We start from the raw sequence: 16,212 nt of genomic DNA, 5'->3' as shown, positions 1-16,212 counted from the left end.
TATTTTCCTCTTTTAGGCTTTCTGTCTTTGTTTCTGTTGTTCTGAAGCATTTAAAGTGTCAGTATTCCTAAGTTCTATCTTTGATGCTGTTTCTTATTCTGTATGTTTTTTCCAGGGTGGCGGTATAATATCACACTTAAAAGCACAGAGCTTCGAGTTAGAGAAATCTTGAATATTAGCTCTGCCACTTCCGGCTTTGTGATCTTGGGTAACTTAATATGTCCAGTCTCAATGTCCTCAGCGGTAAAAATGAGCTACCCTCTCTTACCTCCTAGAATTGTTGAGATTTTGAAATGAGGTATATGTAAAGCCTTTATCATAATACATGGCACACAGGAAGTGCCAAATAAACAGTGCTTTTGATAATCTATTTGTCTACTTCAAATAATATGCTTATGATTCCAGATCTTTAGCTTAAGTTTCTCTATTGGGGCTCCAAATCTCTGTATGTAGTAATCTGTATCAGTGGTTTCAAAGGCCGTTTGTGGTCTGTTGTAAATCAGTGACAAGGATTACATGGTAGAAGAAGAATTGAAAAAAAAAAAAAAAAGGATTTCAGTTCAGTTTTAAATTGAAGACAAGTTACCTTAATTCAATAAATTGCCTTTTATATCAAGATTCATGCCTTAATTTTTGGTGTCGAAATATAAGAATGAAATGTCGATATAAATAGATGATAGTTTTTAAAGAAGACATATCCTCACCTAGCAAAAGAAAGAATTGGCCGTCTTAAACTGGTTCCTCATATTTATTTGAAAATTTTGCTGGTGTGTGAAACCTGAAAGCCTGGGAACCTCTGATCTGTTGGGCAACTTTACTTGAATAAACCATATGTGCCTCGAACTTGACACTATAAAAAGTGTATTTATTATCTCCTTCTTTCCATTCATACAAAACCCAACTCCTTTTTCTTGTATACTATAAAGGATGTCATAACTCTCCATCCCAGTTGATTGTCAGAAGTGAATTATCCTCAAACCTTCCCGGGTGCTGTTACCCTTACACTTAAGTGATTGCTAAGTCCTTCAGTCTGTCTCTTGGTATTTCTTGATTCATACCCATTGACACTGTCATATTTTTTGTTGTTGTAATTGTTTTCTTCTTACCTCCAGACTCCTTTCATTCCACTTCATCCTGTCTTGAGCAGCCAGAATGATCTTTTACTTCCCTGCCTAAAATCCCCCAAGATCTGGGTATCTCCTTTGGAGCCAAAGCTTTCAGTACAGACAGAAATCCCTCCCTTCCCATCTGCTAGTCCTCCGTCATGTGGCTCCCTCATGCCTGCCATAATTAACTGCTTGCTTCTCTATTGCTTGGAGTCTTGGTGCATCCAGTTCTACATGCTAGTAAACATCCTCTCCTCATCTAGAAAATCCCAATTAGTCCTTCAAGGTTCCATTCAAGTTTCTACCAACAAGACAGATGTATAAAAACTACATTTGGTGCGTTGGCACATTTTCATACCATTTTCCTTCATTATTGAGTAAAAGGGTATAGCTAAGGGTACAACTGAGGGTTGGGCAGAAGGCATAGGCTGCATGCTATTAACATAGCTATACAGTCCTCGGCTCCGGCACTGCTCTGCAACCAGGACTGTTTGCAAATATGAAGTGTGCCCTCTCCTTTTAAGTACTTAGGTATGTCTTCTGTGCTATGTGTAGCAATAACCAGAAACATAAATTAAAAAAAAAAAAAGATTATCAGATGAGATCAGCTAATGCAACAACTTGTCTTCTTGAGGAAAAGTTCTAAAAGCTTAGTAATCATCCTCTATTTTCTTACAGGATAGTTCTTGTTGTGAATTGTACCTCAAGACTCAGAGGGGACCCAGAGAAGTACCATTGCTTATCCTTAACTATGCCTTTCACCTCTGTTGTCCAGAGGGGCATATCAGAGAGAAGAAACTCCCTTTCCCACTCAGCTAGGGCAGTTGAGCTTCAGGAAAGGCTTATATTATCTAAGCTTGATCAAAGGCTTAAATATTTTTGTAATGCTTCATGTCTGTCATATATGTTCTTGATGGTATGAAAGTACTTTGCTACTGTTTCAGTTAGAATGCTAGGTCTACAATTAAATACCCACCTGAGCATTTGAGACATTTTATTCTCTTACGTTACAAAGCGTATTGGAAGAGGCGGTGCATCTATTTCATAAGCTCTGTGATGTCATCAAGGACCCATTTTCTTTTCACCTTTCTGTTCTTTGGCACATTTAATTTTTGTCCTCCTTTTTTGCATCAGGTGGCAAGATGGCTGCTGAAGTTCTAAGCATCACTATGACATGGCATTATCCCAAATAGGGAGGAATCAAGAGGAGACATTAAAGTCATGATCAATAAGACTAGTGATAATCTAGTCCTTGGAACTGGCACATTGCCGGCCTAAACACGAGTGGGTTTTGTTAGCAAGGAAAAAGGGGAGAGAATGTCTATTGGGTAAGCAACTAACATTGTCTGCTACATATAATCCTTCCTTTTTAACCATGTGAAATATAACAGTGTTGCATAAAGCCTCTATCTTGGGTTTAATTCTCCTATGTCTGTATCCAGACCAATTTTCTTTCTTCTCCCTTGTTTCCCCTTGACTTTCCACAATTTAACCTTTCCTTCTCCTGGCACCTCCCCATCACCACCCAGTAGATTTAAGCAAGTCCTACTAGATATTTACTACTATGTGTTAGGTTGAACAATGTGAACTTGCCAATATTCACATGTTTTTCCCACAAAAATTTCACAATTTACCCAAATAATTTGGGACAAATGGAAAGTAAATGATAACTATGGAAGATAAGTATATAAAAGTTGTTTAAAGCCATCAGAGAATGTTTCAAATGATGAAAACAGATCTAATTTGCAACTTAAAAATCAGTGATAATTTACATTGGACAACTTCATCTGGAAAAGAGAAAAAAAAGTCACCTGTTAATAACATTGAATCGCATTCCTAGTGATTGACAACGGTGGACAAGATGTCTATTTTTATTTCTTAAATTTGATTCAGGTCATACCCTGCAGAGAGAATGACTTTCTTTTATAGTGTGAACTACTGTTTACCTTATACCTTCCTCTATCCCAGTTGGGTATATCACAACGTCTGCACAAATATTGAAAAAGGAATGGAACTCAATAGAGAAGAATTAATCTTCCTATAGTAGGACGCTTAAAATTAAAAAAAGATGAGTGGAAAAATTCAGCTCAGAGGGGAAAGATAAGTGTCTCAAACACTCGAACATGGAGAAGATCCAGCACTTTGCAGGAAGCCGTAGCCAGACTTTGTAACAGGAGAGGAAGTCATCTGGAAAATGGCATTTCTCACACACCAGCTGCAAGTCAATCTCCTGGGTAAGAGTATCGAGTTAAACAACCCTTGTCGGTCTCTCGTGTCTATGAATGTAATAAGATTCCAGCAACAGAATCATTCTTTTGTTCAGTGGTTTCCCACTTGCTGCTCACATCCTGCTAAAGTCTTCTTCTTCTCCAAAGTCTTGTCCACCAAGTTTCATGTGTTTAGTCCCATATGTCCTTTTGGTGGTCAAATTAGATCAATAGGTAGAACCAAGTAAAAAATAAAGCTGCACTGTGATCATTAAAATGTAGGCCACTTAACAGCTGGACAGGGACAGCATGAGAGCTTTTGAGGAATTAAGAAATGAGAACAAAGAAAGAGAACTAAATATAAATATGCGAATGACCAAAAAAAGGGAAATGAAGATTGTCAAAAAAAGGGCGTAAAAACCCACAAGACAACAGCAAAGTGAGAGAAAAGATTTGTACTAGCTGGGAAAATGTGGATCACAGTTCTGGCTTCACCAACTAGATATGCCATTTTGAGCAAGTCACTTAATCTTTACTTTTTAAAAACAGCTTCACTGAAATTTCATTTACATTCCATGCCATTCACCCATTTAAAGTATACAATTCAATGCTTTATAGTATATTCAGAGAATTGTACAACAAGTACCACAATCTAACCGTAGAGCATTTTATTACCTCCAAAAGAAATCTCATACTCATTAGTGATGTTTTCTCCTGCCTCAACTTTGGCAACCACTAAGCTACTTCTGTGTCTGTAGATTTGCCTTTTCTGGATATTTCCTATAAATTTCACTTATGTAATGATTTCAAGGTACATCTGTGTTATAGCGTATATCAGTTCTTCATTCATTTTTATTGCTGATTTGCATTGTCACACTTTATAATTAAAGAAAAAAACCCACCAAATAGCGATTTTCCTAATATTTTAGGTTACCTCTGTGAACTTTTTTTTGGTTTTTTTGAGTTAATTATCCTTGAAAGAAAAATAAATTGTCATCCCTTGTCTGGGAATGACTAAGATCATTATGATTTACTTTCATGAAAGGGAAGTAAAAACTGAGGAACAAATAAATATCTGTATTTGCTGAAATGTAGAGGAAACTTACCTCAGACCTTGTGATTCCAAGGACTCAATACCAACGTTCACTTGTTTGTCATTAGTTCATTCATTCAGTGGATGTTTAGACTTCCATGCGCAAAGAACTATGTGTTCCTTTATTGCCCCCAAAGAAGGGATATGTAGGTAACTAAGATACAACTAATTCTTATCAGCCTTATCAGAACCACCAGTCCTAGGAACAAAATGTCTTCATCTAATGCCTGTTGATGTGTGGCATCACAGAGCCAAAGGGAGAAGGAAGAGAGCACGCCAAAGGGTTGTAGGCATAGTTTTCTTCTCAGGTCTTACGGACATTGGAGTCTGTTTGCTCAGACACCTACTGGAAATAGAAAATCCTTCTAATTAGTTAAAGTTATCTCAGGTAGTTTCCTTGTTCTACAATATAAACCCATAAGAAATCTTCATGGCCTGGGCAAAAGCTGTAAGTTTTGGGGGTTGTGAAAAACTGAAAAAAGTACGTGCTGGCAGACAAGAAAACAGCCAGAAGACACAGTCTGTGAGGTCTTAATAAGAAAATTGGCAATGAGGAAGCTTTTCTGGAGCAAAGATTTCCTCTGGGTAAGAGACCTTTGTCTCTAGTCACTTTGTGTAATGTCCTTATTCAAAGCTTCTAGACCAGTATTAAATAAAATGACATATTGGGTGTTTGGGTTCTTAAGATCATTCTTTTATTTTATATGCCCCTGAGCAGGTAGTTCTAGAATCTAATATTAAGTTCAGTGTCTCAAATTTAAAAGATAGGTAGAGGCCCTAGAAAGAGCACAAAGGAGTACCTAAAAGAGAAATTTAGGGCTTATGAGTAAAAATTTGAAAAGAAAGACTCTAAAAAGGAAACATCATGCTATTATTGGCCATGAGAAAGAATTGGATAGTTATTTCATAAAAATGAAAGAATGGTTGCTCTTTGTGGGTCTCAACACAGAATAATTACAAATATACCTTAATAACTGAGAAGTTTAATATTAAAGGAATAGTTTACCAACAAAAGGCCTATCATTTTTTAGCAATTTTATGCCTTTTTGTATAAAGCCAGAATAATTGACCAGATTGATTTAATTTGTGAGGTAAAAAGCTAATTTAGTGAAAGTATATATTCTGTACCTACTCTGGTGAAATTTACCCAGGAAAAGGGAGAGAAAGGGACAAACCTATGGATATGGAATATAATTACAATACTGTAAAGAATGGATACTCTTTTATTAAAAAACTTAGTTCTAATGGACAATTTCACACAAAAAATTGCTTAGCATAACCAAATGAAGAAGAAATAAAAGCCAGAAAATCTTAATAGACCTATAATATCTAAAGTAATTGGATCAGTATTTAAAAATCTAGCCCTCTTCCTATTAAAAAAACCAAAATGAAAACCAAAAGAGAAAAGACAAATAAAACAGACTGAGAAGTTCAAAGGCAAGTTATAACACTTCATCAAGAAACAAATAATTCCAAAGCCATAGAAATCCCTCCAGAGAATAGAACAAGTAACACTTCCCAAATAATTTAATGAGGCTAATATTGTCATGAGGCTAAAACCAAACAAGGTTTTTTTGATAAGAGATGATTAAAAGTCATTCTCCCTTTGAAATAGAGATATGAAATTCCTGAACAAAATTATTAGCAAACCAAATCTCGCCATGTATTGAAAAAAAAAATTCATGGAGAAATTGAGCTTTTCCAAGGAATTCAAAGAAGGTTTAATGTTTAAAAATGCATTGCAAAGCATGATACGACTGTTTATTTAGATTATTATTATCAAAATTATTCCCTTCCTGATAATTCAAGAGCCTAATGAGGGCAAAATTGTGTCTATTTTTTTTCACTGTTTTATTCCCAGTTCCAAACATATGTGCTCTTGGTAGGCACTCAAATATTTTTTTCCTAATAAATTGAATGGCATGTGGTTGGATATCATAAAAATTTAGTTTCAGAGGTATTTATAGAAACTAAAATGTGTCAGATGTTCTGAGTCGATTTTAAAGTGGCAAAAAAGTTTATCTTTTTAAAAGTAGAGATAATGTCCTAGGGAATCCTTTCTAGTTCTTTTGCTGTCAAGATGGCAAAAAAATGTATCTAGTACTTGATTCTTGGCTAATATTGGACTGACCCATCCTCACTGAGCCACAGAGCCTTCCTCAGAGACCTTCCCAACACAGTCCTAAAGTAACCTAGTATCAAACAATTGGAATTGGCACATGTAACACAACCTAGTTGGGATTTCTGTGTTGTCTCGGGGAAAAAAAAATCACATTTTTTACTCTAACAAAATATTTAATTATATATTGACTGATGATACCAGAATAAAAACAGCCTCAGGAAAGCCTACCTTTTAATGTAGATCCAATTTCTCCACTTGGCTTTCCCACTGGAATGAATACAGGACTTAATGGCAACAGTTTGGGACAAATTATCATTTCAGATTCAGCCAAAATCACTTTTTGTTTTTATTTTGTAAAAAACCCTAATGGTTTGGTGAAGAATTTGGATTCTAATTGCAGCTTGGTTTTGGCAAAGATAAACAAAGATTATAAATATTCATGTGTCTAGATGATATATCTCAAGTTATTGTCCTTAAACCTCTCAACTAAATTCTAGCCAGAGAAAGAAACACATTTCTCAATTACTTTTGAAAAGTCATATGTTAAGTGGCCAAGAGGTTCAAGATAGTTCCAATAAATCACATAATAGAGATGGTCTTACTTAAATTGTAGACAGTTATCTGGCAAAATTAATTTGAGGTTCAGAGGCAAGATAATCGGTATCATTTTCTATAACATTCAGGCACTTTTAATTGAACGGTGCTGCTCTGTCCTTAGGGGTCCTTTCTCCAGCTGAAGCAATCATACTGTTAAAAGTGTCAGTTTCAATCAGTCTTGCACCAGAGAATACCATTTGGCCATGTAAATATTATTGAAGAGATCTAAAGATGCTTTTTCTGTGAGGGCTTAGATATTGAACTTCCCTGATTAATTTGTCTTTCTGCATACAAATCTCACTTTCTCTACAGGCAAAGACTGAAAGGTGTTTTCCAATTTTAACTTGCCTTATCATTTACAGATGTAATGCTTTTCTTATTTGAGATTAAAAAAATGAATTACCAAAGCTTTTCATTTTTTTGTCTCTGTGTATAGAGGGATAAAGTATATTTCTTAGCATTTTTCAAGTAGTTGACTTTAAAAATTTTCTCTCATAGTTGAATGAAAAGTAATTATTATGTAATTATAGGGGCGCCTGGGTGGCTCAGTCGTTAAGTGTTTGCCTTTGGCCTAGGGCCTGATCTCAGGGTCCTGGGATCGAGCCCCGCATCGGGCTCCCTGAACCGCTGGGACCCTGCTTCTTCCTCTCTCACTCCCCCTGTTTGTGTTCCCTCTCTCGCTGGCTCTCTCTCTCTCTGTCAAATAAATAAATAAAATCTTTAAAAAAATTATTAAGTAATTATAAAACTTAGTAAGTTTAGACAATGCCACTCTTAGAAATATAGCCCTATAAAAATTAGAAAAATAAGAAACTTCCTGCCTGAAAAAAATTAGAAGCATTGGGCTGAAATAGGATTTGAGTATATCAATAAATGTGCCTAAAATAATAACAATACAGATATTGCGAATCACTCAAAATATTAGCATTGTCTCCTAGACTTTAATTTTTATGGACAGATTTTTAAAAATTAACTCGTTACATAAATTTGAATAAAAATAGCAAGAAATTATTTGATCTATCAAATCATAAAATAAAGAGGATTTGATTGTTTTGTGAGAAATTAAAGGGCTGATATCCAAGATATGTAAAGAACTTCTCAAACTCAACACTTAAGTAGGGATATCATAAAGAAATGGTAAAAGTTAACTAAAAATAGCAGCGCTTCTAGGAGGAGCTAATTCTATGCCTTGGGAAGAGAGATTTCAAGATTAGGCTAGAAAATTTTGTTGCCAGAAAGCAAGTACACTTTGAAATATTCTGATGTGGTGTTGACAGGACTCAGAAGCCAACTTAAAAAGAGCTTTCATTGGCCAAGCTGTGACAATTTAAGCATAGAAAAAGATAAAAATCAAACTGATTAAAACAGCAGAGCCTAGGAGAAGCCATTATTCATAATTATGCTTAAAAGGAAATGGAACCTTATTTTCTTTTCATACAAATGGTACTATATTCATGTTAATTTCTTTAAAGGAAAATAATATTTTCAAGTTTAATTATATAAATATGAATATATATAATATATATATAATTTTATATATATAATTATTTATTTATTTATTTATTTATTTATTTATTTATAATTTTTAGGATGGGTAAGATGATATCCATACACAAAGGATAATGGTCCGCACCATCGTTATGGTATTTTTTTGGAATCTACCTTGCTCACCATTCTTGTGTGCTTTTTGATATCCTTTCAGGGATTATTTGTTCTCTTCTAGAAGTATATTTGCTTTTATTTAGGGTGTCTTAATGGGGGAATCTGTTTTCATCTAATAACTTGTTTTGCCCTCATTCTTGAATGAGAATCTAGTTGAATATACAAATCCAGATTGACTTTTGAATACATTTCCTCAACATTTTTCTGGCTCCCATTGTAACTACTGATCTGTTTTTAGTCAAATTGTCATACTTAAAGATATTCTTTTACCTGTGAATGCTTTTAAGTTCTATTTTTGTTCTTTATATGTGAACAGTGACTTTGTGTTTTTTGTTTACTCTTCTGTCTTCAGAGCTCAGAATAGCAGCTGATATTACTTGCTCAATAAACAATTTTTGAATGAATAATTTAACAGTTTTCTGTAGTTTGAATCTGACCCTTGTCATGGAGTTCTTGGATGAGTAACATGAGACAAAGTGCCTGAAGAATATAGTATAGTACCTGGCATATAATTACTGCTCAATAAATGCTGCTTCCATGTTTATTGAGAGAAAAAGATTATTAATCTCTGTAATAGGAAGAGAAGGATCTGTTACTCTATGACCTTACGTTCTAGAGAGTATGCAATACACACACATGTGCACGCATCATATCTTCTCATTATATTTCCAAACTTAAATACAAACATTGATTTCATTTCTTATTTTCCCCCACTTTGGCACCCACAAAAAGGGTGTGAGTAGTAAGATGTACAACAAAAAGATTTACAAAACAAAAAGAGTTACCTCTCTAGGTCTGTTTTATGGTGCTGCAAGTACGAACCAAGGATTGCTTGTTTAAGACTAGGATGTAGTCTTTACAAACTGAAAAGAAGTTTATCCTGTAAAAAGGCCATTTTGATGAAAGTTTGTTCATGGAGTGAAAGCATTAGACCAACTTTTGAAATAAATTGTGAGTGAAAGCGTTAAAAATAGTAACTTACACATATTGAGTTTGAGAAGTTCTTTGTAGATCTTGGATACCAGTCTTTTATCTGTAGTATCATTTGCAAATATATTCTCCCATTCCGTGGGCTGCCTCTTAGTTTTTTTGACTGTTTCCTTGGCTGTGCAGAAGCTTTTTATCTTGATGAAGTCCCACAAGTTCATTTTATCTTTTGTTTCTCTTGCCTTTGGACATGTGTCATGAAAAAAGTTGCTGTGGCCGATGTCGTAGAGGTTGCTGCCTATGTTCTTCTCTAGGATTTTGATGGATTCCTGTCTCACATCGAGGCCTTTCATCCATTTGGAGTTTATCTTCGTGTATGGTGTGAGAGAGTGGTCAAGTTTCATTCTTTTGCATGTAGCTGTCCAATTTTCCCAGCACCATTTATTGAAGAGACTGTCTTTTTTCCACTGGATGTTTTTTCCTGCTTTGTCAAAAATTAGTTGCCCAAAGAGCTGAGGGTCCATTTCTGGGTTCTCTATTCTGTTCCATTGGTCTATGTGTCTGTTTTTGTGCCAGTACCATGCTGTCTTTGTGATCACAGCTTTGTAGTACAGCTTGAAATCCGGCATTGTGATGCCCCCATTTGTTTTTCCTTTTCAACAATTCCTTGGCGATTCAGGGCCTTTTCTGGTTCCATACAAATTTAAGGGATATTTGTTCCAGTTCTTTGAAAAATGTCATTGGTATTTTGATTGGGATAGCATTGAAAGTGTAGATTGCTCTGGGTAGCATGGACATTTCAACTATGTTAATTCTTCCGATCCATGAGCATGGAATATTTTTCCATCTTTTTGTGTCTTCTTCAATGTCTTTCAAGAGTGATTTGTAGTTTCTAGAATATAGATCCTTTACGTCTCTGGTTAAGTTAATTCCAAGGTAACGTGTGATTTTTGGTGCTATTGTAAATGGGATGGATTCCCTAATTTCTCTTTAAAATGGGCAGAAGATATGAACAGACACTTTTCCAATGAAGACATACAAATGGCTGACGGACACATGAAAAAATGTTCAAAATCATTAGCCATCAGGGAAATTCAAATCAAAACCACCCTAAGATACCACCTTATGCCAGTTAGAATGGCAAAAATTGACAAGGCAAGAAACAGCAATTGTTGGAGAGGATGTGGAGAAAGGGGATCCCTCCTACATTGTTGGTGGGAGTGCAAGTTGGTACAACCACTCTGGAAAACAGTGTGGAGGTCCCTCAAAAAGTTAAAAATTGAGCTACCCTATGATCCAGCCATTGCACTACTGGGTATTTACCCCAAAGATACAGACGTAGTGAAGAGAAGGGCCATATGCACCCCAATGTTCATAGCAGCTTTGTCCACAATAACTAAATCGTGGAAGGAGCCGAGATGCCCTTCAACAGATGACTGGATTAAGAAGTTGTGGTTCATATATACAATGGAATATTACTCAGCTATCAAAAAGAATGATTTCTCAACATTTGCTGCAACATGGATGGCACTGGAGGAGATAATGCTAAGTGAAATAAGTCAAGCAGAGAAAGACAATTATCATATGGTTTCTCTCATCTATGGAACATAAGAACTACCAAGATCGGTAGGAGAAGAAAGGGATAAAGAAAGGGGGGGTAATCAGAAGGGGGACTGAAGCATGAGAGACTATGGACTCAGAAACAAACTGAGGGCTTCAGAGGGGAGGGGGGTGGGGGAATGAGATAGGCTGGTGATAGGTGGTGGGGAGGGCATGTATTGCATGGTGCACTGGGTGTTATATGCAACTGATGAATCATCGAACTTTACATAAAAAAAAAAAGTGACTTTCATGTTAAAGGTGATATTCTTGGGCCATGTCATTATAGGTATTTTTTTCCTGCAATGTCTTCATAGAAGTTCTGTTCTATGTATACTGAGAGTTCTAAACTTCTCTCTGAATATGTTCAAAGAAGTGAATCTCTAATTATGTTCCAAATCCATCAAGTAATTCCATTCGAGATTTCTGAGGAGAATCAATGCCCATATTTTCATTCATCTAATTTTTTTAGGATATGGTTATTTAAAACTTCTAATTGGACAGAATTCACTATTTTAGATCAAGTATTTTTAACACTTACATGATTCTAAAGTCACACATTCAATAAAAGTCATCATCAAATTAATTATTTGACCAAATTGTATTTACTTTGCTAAAATTATGCTTTGCTTAAATTTATAAAGCCTACTTTCTGATAATATCTTATATATGATGAAATTCCACGTTCTGTGGTTTCCACTTGGGCATATTCAAGCAGATTGGGTTACCAGCGTTACTAGAAAGACTCTGTAATGTTTTATAAAATGGTCCTTTGGCTTGGAACTTCCGAGTGAGTGAGGTATTGATTTGAGATCAAAGCATGCTTAACATAGTCCCTCAAAGTGCTCAAAAAATACCTGCTAAATGAAAACGTTTCAACCTTGGAGTGGGGAAAATGATATTTAACAAATGTGAGTGCTTTTTTGCATATGGCAAGGAATTTCGAAAATTTCGTTCGGTCCCATGTACCTATTCCAATGTGATGCATGTGTGTTACATTTGGGGTGAGTGGTAACAGCTTCACACAAATGTAGCAGCCCAATGCTGTGCCTCCCTTTCCCTCTCCCACATGTGATATGCCTGGCCCTACAGCCCGTTCTTTAGAAAGCTGCAAATCTAAATGCCTAGATCAGTTTATGGCTTCTTTTTTTCATCCAGCACAAACAAAAGAAAATGTCGAGAGGGTGGAAGAAAGTCCTTTTCCCAAGCATCCGGAGAATATATGTTCTTTTGAAAGTAGAGAGGAAATTAAACTGTGGCTGAACCATTTTTCTTTTTTTCTTTTTGAAAGCTCTCTATTGTTTGATGTCCATGATGGTCATTTAGACTACTCTAGAGGCTGCTGGAATAATACACTTACTTAGCAGAGCTTGGAAATTTCTTAAATTTGAAAAAAGACAAAGCTCAAAGATAAATTTCATTTCTGTAGTCTTTGTTTATGGTTTGTATTTGGTGAGACTGATCTGTAATGCATTGCATCTGGGCAGTGTAGCCGTTGCATCCCCTACCAAATTGAAGAAGAATGTTTATGCCTGCCAGATGTTGTTTTCATTAAATTATTGATATTTCTATTTATACAAAGGTAGCCGAAAATGATCTCATAGGTTCCTTGTCAGCTCTACGACTCAGTTTCCCAGATGACTCAATGATTTTACCTTAAATCTATGGCACTTATGAGAATTTCTAAATTATCACTTAGAAATAATTATTACGTTTATTTTTATAAGGTAAGTTATATGAATTAATAAGTGGGTCATGGATTAATACAGCTGTTGGTTGGAAATGAGAAATACTGTATGTTTTAATACTTGAAGGGAGCTACTAAGAGATGGTGTCATTAATTAGTTTTGTGCATGGACTTTGGATTTCACGCTACCCTTGGTTGAGATCCTGGCTTGGTATATCAGTTAGCATCTTTTGATTGCAAAAAACCAAATGTTGGCTTACTTAACCAAAAAGTAAATATATTGGCAAGCTGTTAAGATATAATAAATCTGAAGTTTGGAGAACCATATCCTGACATAGGCAGAAACCAGTAGTTTGGGGTGAGTACTACAGGAAATTTCTCAAGATAGAAATAGTCAGATCAAGATGCAGCTTCTGATTGAATGGGACCTCACCGTGTTTTTAAAACCTTGCACTACTTCCTCAATGGTCAAAGTCCCAGAAAAGAGTGGCTACATTTTGTCTCTCTTCCAGTACCAGTCTAGTGGAAAGAAGGATCTAGCCATTCAACTTTTGTAATGGAAGTCAACTATTCCCTACCTATGAAGACTATTCTTAATGAATGAGATACGATTCCCTATAAGGAAGCTGGAATGCAGTGGGAAAGAGACGATGCTGGAGACCAAGAAATAACAAATGTGCATTATGCTTGGCTACTTACTAATGATGTAACATTGCCAACTAAAGATGTAACTTACCAGATTACTGTGAGTATAAGATTAGGTAATACATAGAAAATTCGAGGTACATAGTATTCACGCAGTGAATATTGGCTATCACTCTCATTATTTTGTACTTTGTACAGTTCTTCCACATACATTTGCTTCTTTAAATCCTCACAATATTGTGTCAGATCACTGTAATAGATTTTATTACCTTTCTTTTATGGATAAGAAACTTGAACTTAGGAGGCATTGCCCAAAGCCTACAGCCTGGTTATTCCAAATGCCCTGTGTTTCCTTCTACAGAGTGCAGCCCATCACTGCAGTGTCATCAATTTGGAAAAAAAGATGGGCGAACACCACCGAACCAGAGTTTTCTTTCTGAGAAAAAGAGCTTGATGAATTCGGAGCCAATTCTTTCAGCAAGAGGATTGTTTGTTCACTGCTTGGCTGCAGGTTAGTTTGGCTATTGTGTCTGTTTCCTGGAAGCAGGGTTCTGAGAGTGAAATCCTGATGCACATTCACAGGATGGTATCAACGTGGCTTTCAATCCTGTGATCTTATGGTTTCATTACAAAGATATCCAGGTTTGTAAAACTATGTTTTGAAAGTACAGCTGTTAGCCTGTTAACAAAATGTGAGAGTACAGAGAAGTAGCCTGTTACATACCATGGAATTTTCCAAAGCAGTTTATGCTATGTGTGTGGGCAGATCTGCATTTGTCTTCCCTTTCAGTTTGACACCTGGACACCTACGCCTAAGAGTGGGCCAGGCTATTTGATAACAAGGACAGTTTTGGGGCTTTACTATCTCTCTGCAAGGTGACATCTCTGCCAGTGACTAGGAAGCTTTTCCAGAAACCATGAAGAAGCTAGCATTTTCCAGCTTCCTATCTCTGGGGTCCATCTTCCTTTACTGCTGTCTCTGGGATAAGAAAGCAGAAGTATGCTGGTAATAGTAAACAAAATCCCAATTCTCTAATGCTAAGAAAATGAGCAGAAAGGGACCAGAAGTCTGTGAGGATGTATTCAGTTTCTTTTGGGACCTATTGACTGATTTCTTGATGGTCTTTCTTATTTCTTTTACATCACTTAAAGCACTTGAAGTGAGATTTTGAAAACTACCCATGTTGCAAATTTCTCACTATGATTTGCTTGGTGTTCATCATCTCTTTATTACTAGCCCTTTGCTGCCTTGTATTTGAGTTCTTACAGTTTAGGTCTGTGCCTCCTGTGAGACTGAACTTTGTGAGAATTGGAGACTATAGCTCATCCATTTTTTGCACCCTTTATTGCTTCTCAAAGCACCATCTGTGGACCAGCAGCATTGGCATCACCTGGGAGCTTGTTAGACATGTAGACTATCCAACTTTGCTCCTGACTCACTGAGTCAGAACCTTCATTTTAACAAGATCCCAGATGCTTCATATGCACATTATAAATTGAGGAACATTGCTCGTTAGCACTTTTTTTATGCAATACATGTTAAATAATAAGAAAGATAATAAACATGTGAAGCAGGTAATTCTCTATCACTTACAGAACCCCCTCCTTAGCATTCTGTAGTAAGCTCAGAATCCTAGAAGCAATGAACACTTGGTACTTCTGAATAGAGATAAAGTCGGCAGTTTCAGAATCTACTTGCCCAACTCAAAAAAAAAAAAAAAAAAAAAAAGAAAGAAAGAAAGAAAGAAAGAAAGAAAGAAAGAAAGAAAGAAAGAAAAGAAAATTGAAATAGGTGATCATGCAGGGATGGAGGAACAGAGTCATTGCACATCAAATGTGGTTCGGCGCTCCAGCCAAGGACAGTCCTTGATGCCTACAGATGATTGCCATGGAGAGCTTCAAGGAGCAGTAGGAGTTCTGAGGCACTACATCTGTTTTCCTCATCACTTCATCTACTCTTAACTAGCTTGATCACTTTAGCTATTTCATTTGTTCATGTTTCTGCTCAGACTTTATTTAGAAAAAAAGGGGTCACCTTAAAATATGTACACAAAAAATAAACACTAAACAATCTCTACCTTAAATCCAAAAAGCAAAGTTTGAAAACCTCTTTGCTAAGCCATACATTATACTATCATCAAGGAATAGGTTATTAATATGTTCCATGCAACAATATATTAATTGGCATTTAAAATTTTTAATTAAAGGATGATAACGAGTGACCTTAATGGAAGATTGCCAGTGATCCTTTCTCCGTTCCTCAAATTCCCTGTGTCAAAAGCTACCTATTGTGTTTAGCCACAGAGTTCATATTGGGGGTTATTATGACTGTATAAACTCAAAGTTCTGTTCTAAGAAGTTATTTTAGTTGAGTTTTCTCTTCAATATTTAATGATTACAATAATTATGTGCTCTGTGGCAAGGACTGTGGTCAGAGCTTGATATATAAAGATGAGTATGACACAGTATCTGCTCTCGAGGAACTTTTAGGCTGGTGGGCTGGACAGACACATAAATAGATCATTTCAAGAGACTAAGTGTTTGATTGAGGATGCTCAGGGTGCCTT

The 16,212-nt window shown here is 36.0% G+C and overlaps 1 protein-coding gene across 4 annotated transcripts in view; it reads left to right on the top strand.

Annotated features, from left to right (window-relative positions):
• The window catches only part of GRXCR1 (glutaredoxin and cysteine rich domain containing 1), a 296,334-nt gene that overhangs the window by 77,576 nt on the left and 202,546 nt on the right, over nt 1-16,212 (top strand). For all 4 annotated transcript variants that reach the window (XR_015725511.1, XR_015725509.1, XR_015725510.1 and 1 more), the window contains exon 4: nt 14,007-14,156. The gene's annotated coding sequence lies outside the window, so the exon portion shown is untranslated. The remainder of the gene's footprint in view (nt 1-14,006; nt 14,157-16,212) is intronic.

This window comes from Ursus americanus, chromosome 8, assembly GCF_024610735.1.
Source record: "Ursus americanus isolate L20-20 chromosome 8, mUrsAme1.1.p, whole genome shotgun sequence".
Taxonomy (NCBI): Eukaryota; Metazoa; Chordata; class Mammalia; order Carnivora; family Ursidae; genus Ursus; species Ursus americanus.
This window is presented reverse-complemented; position numbering and strand designations above follow the sequence as displayed.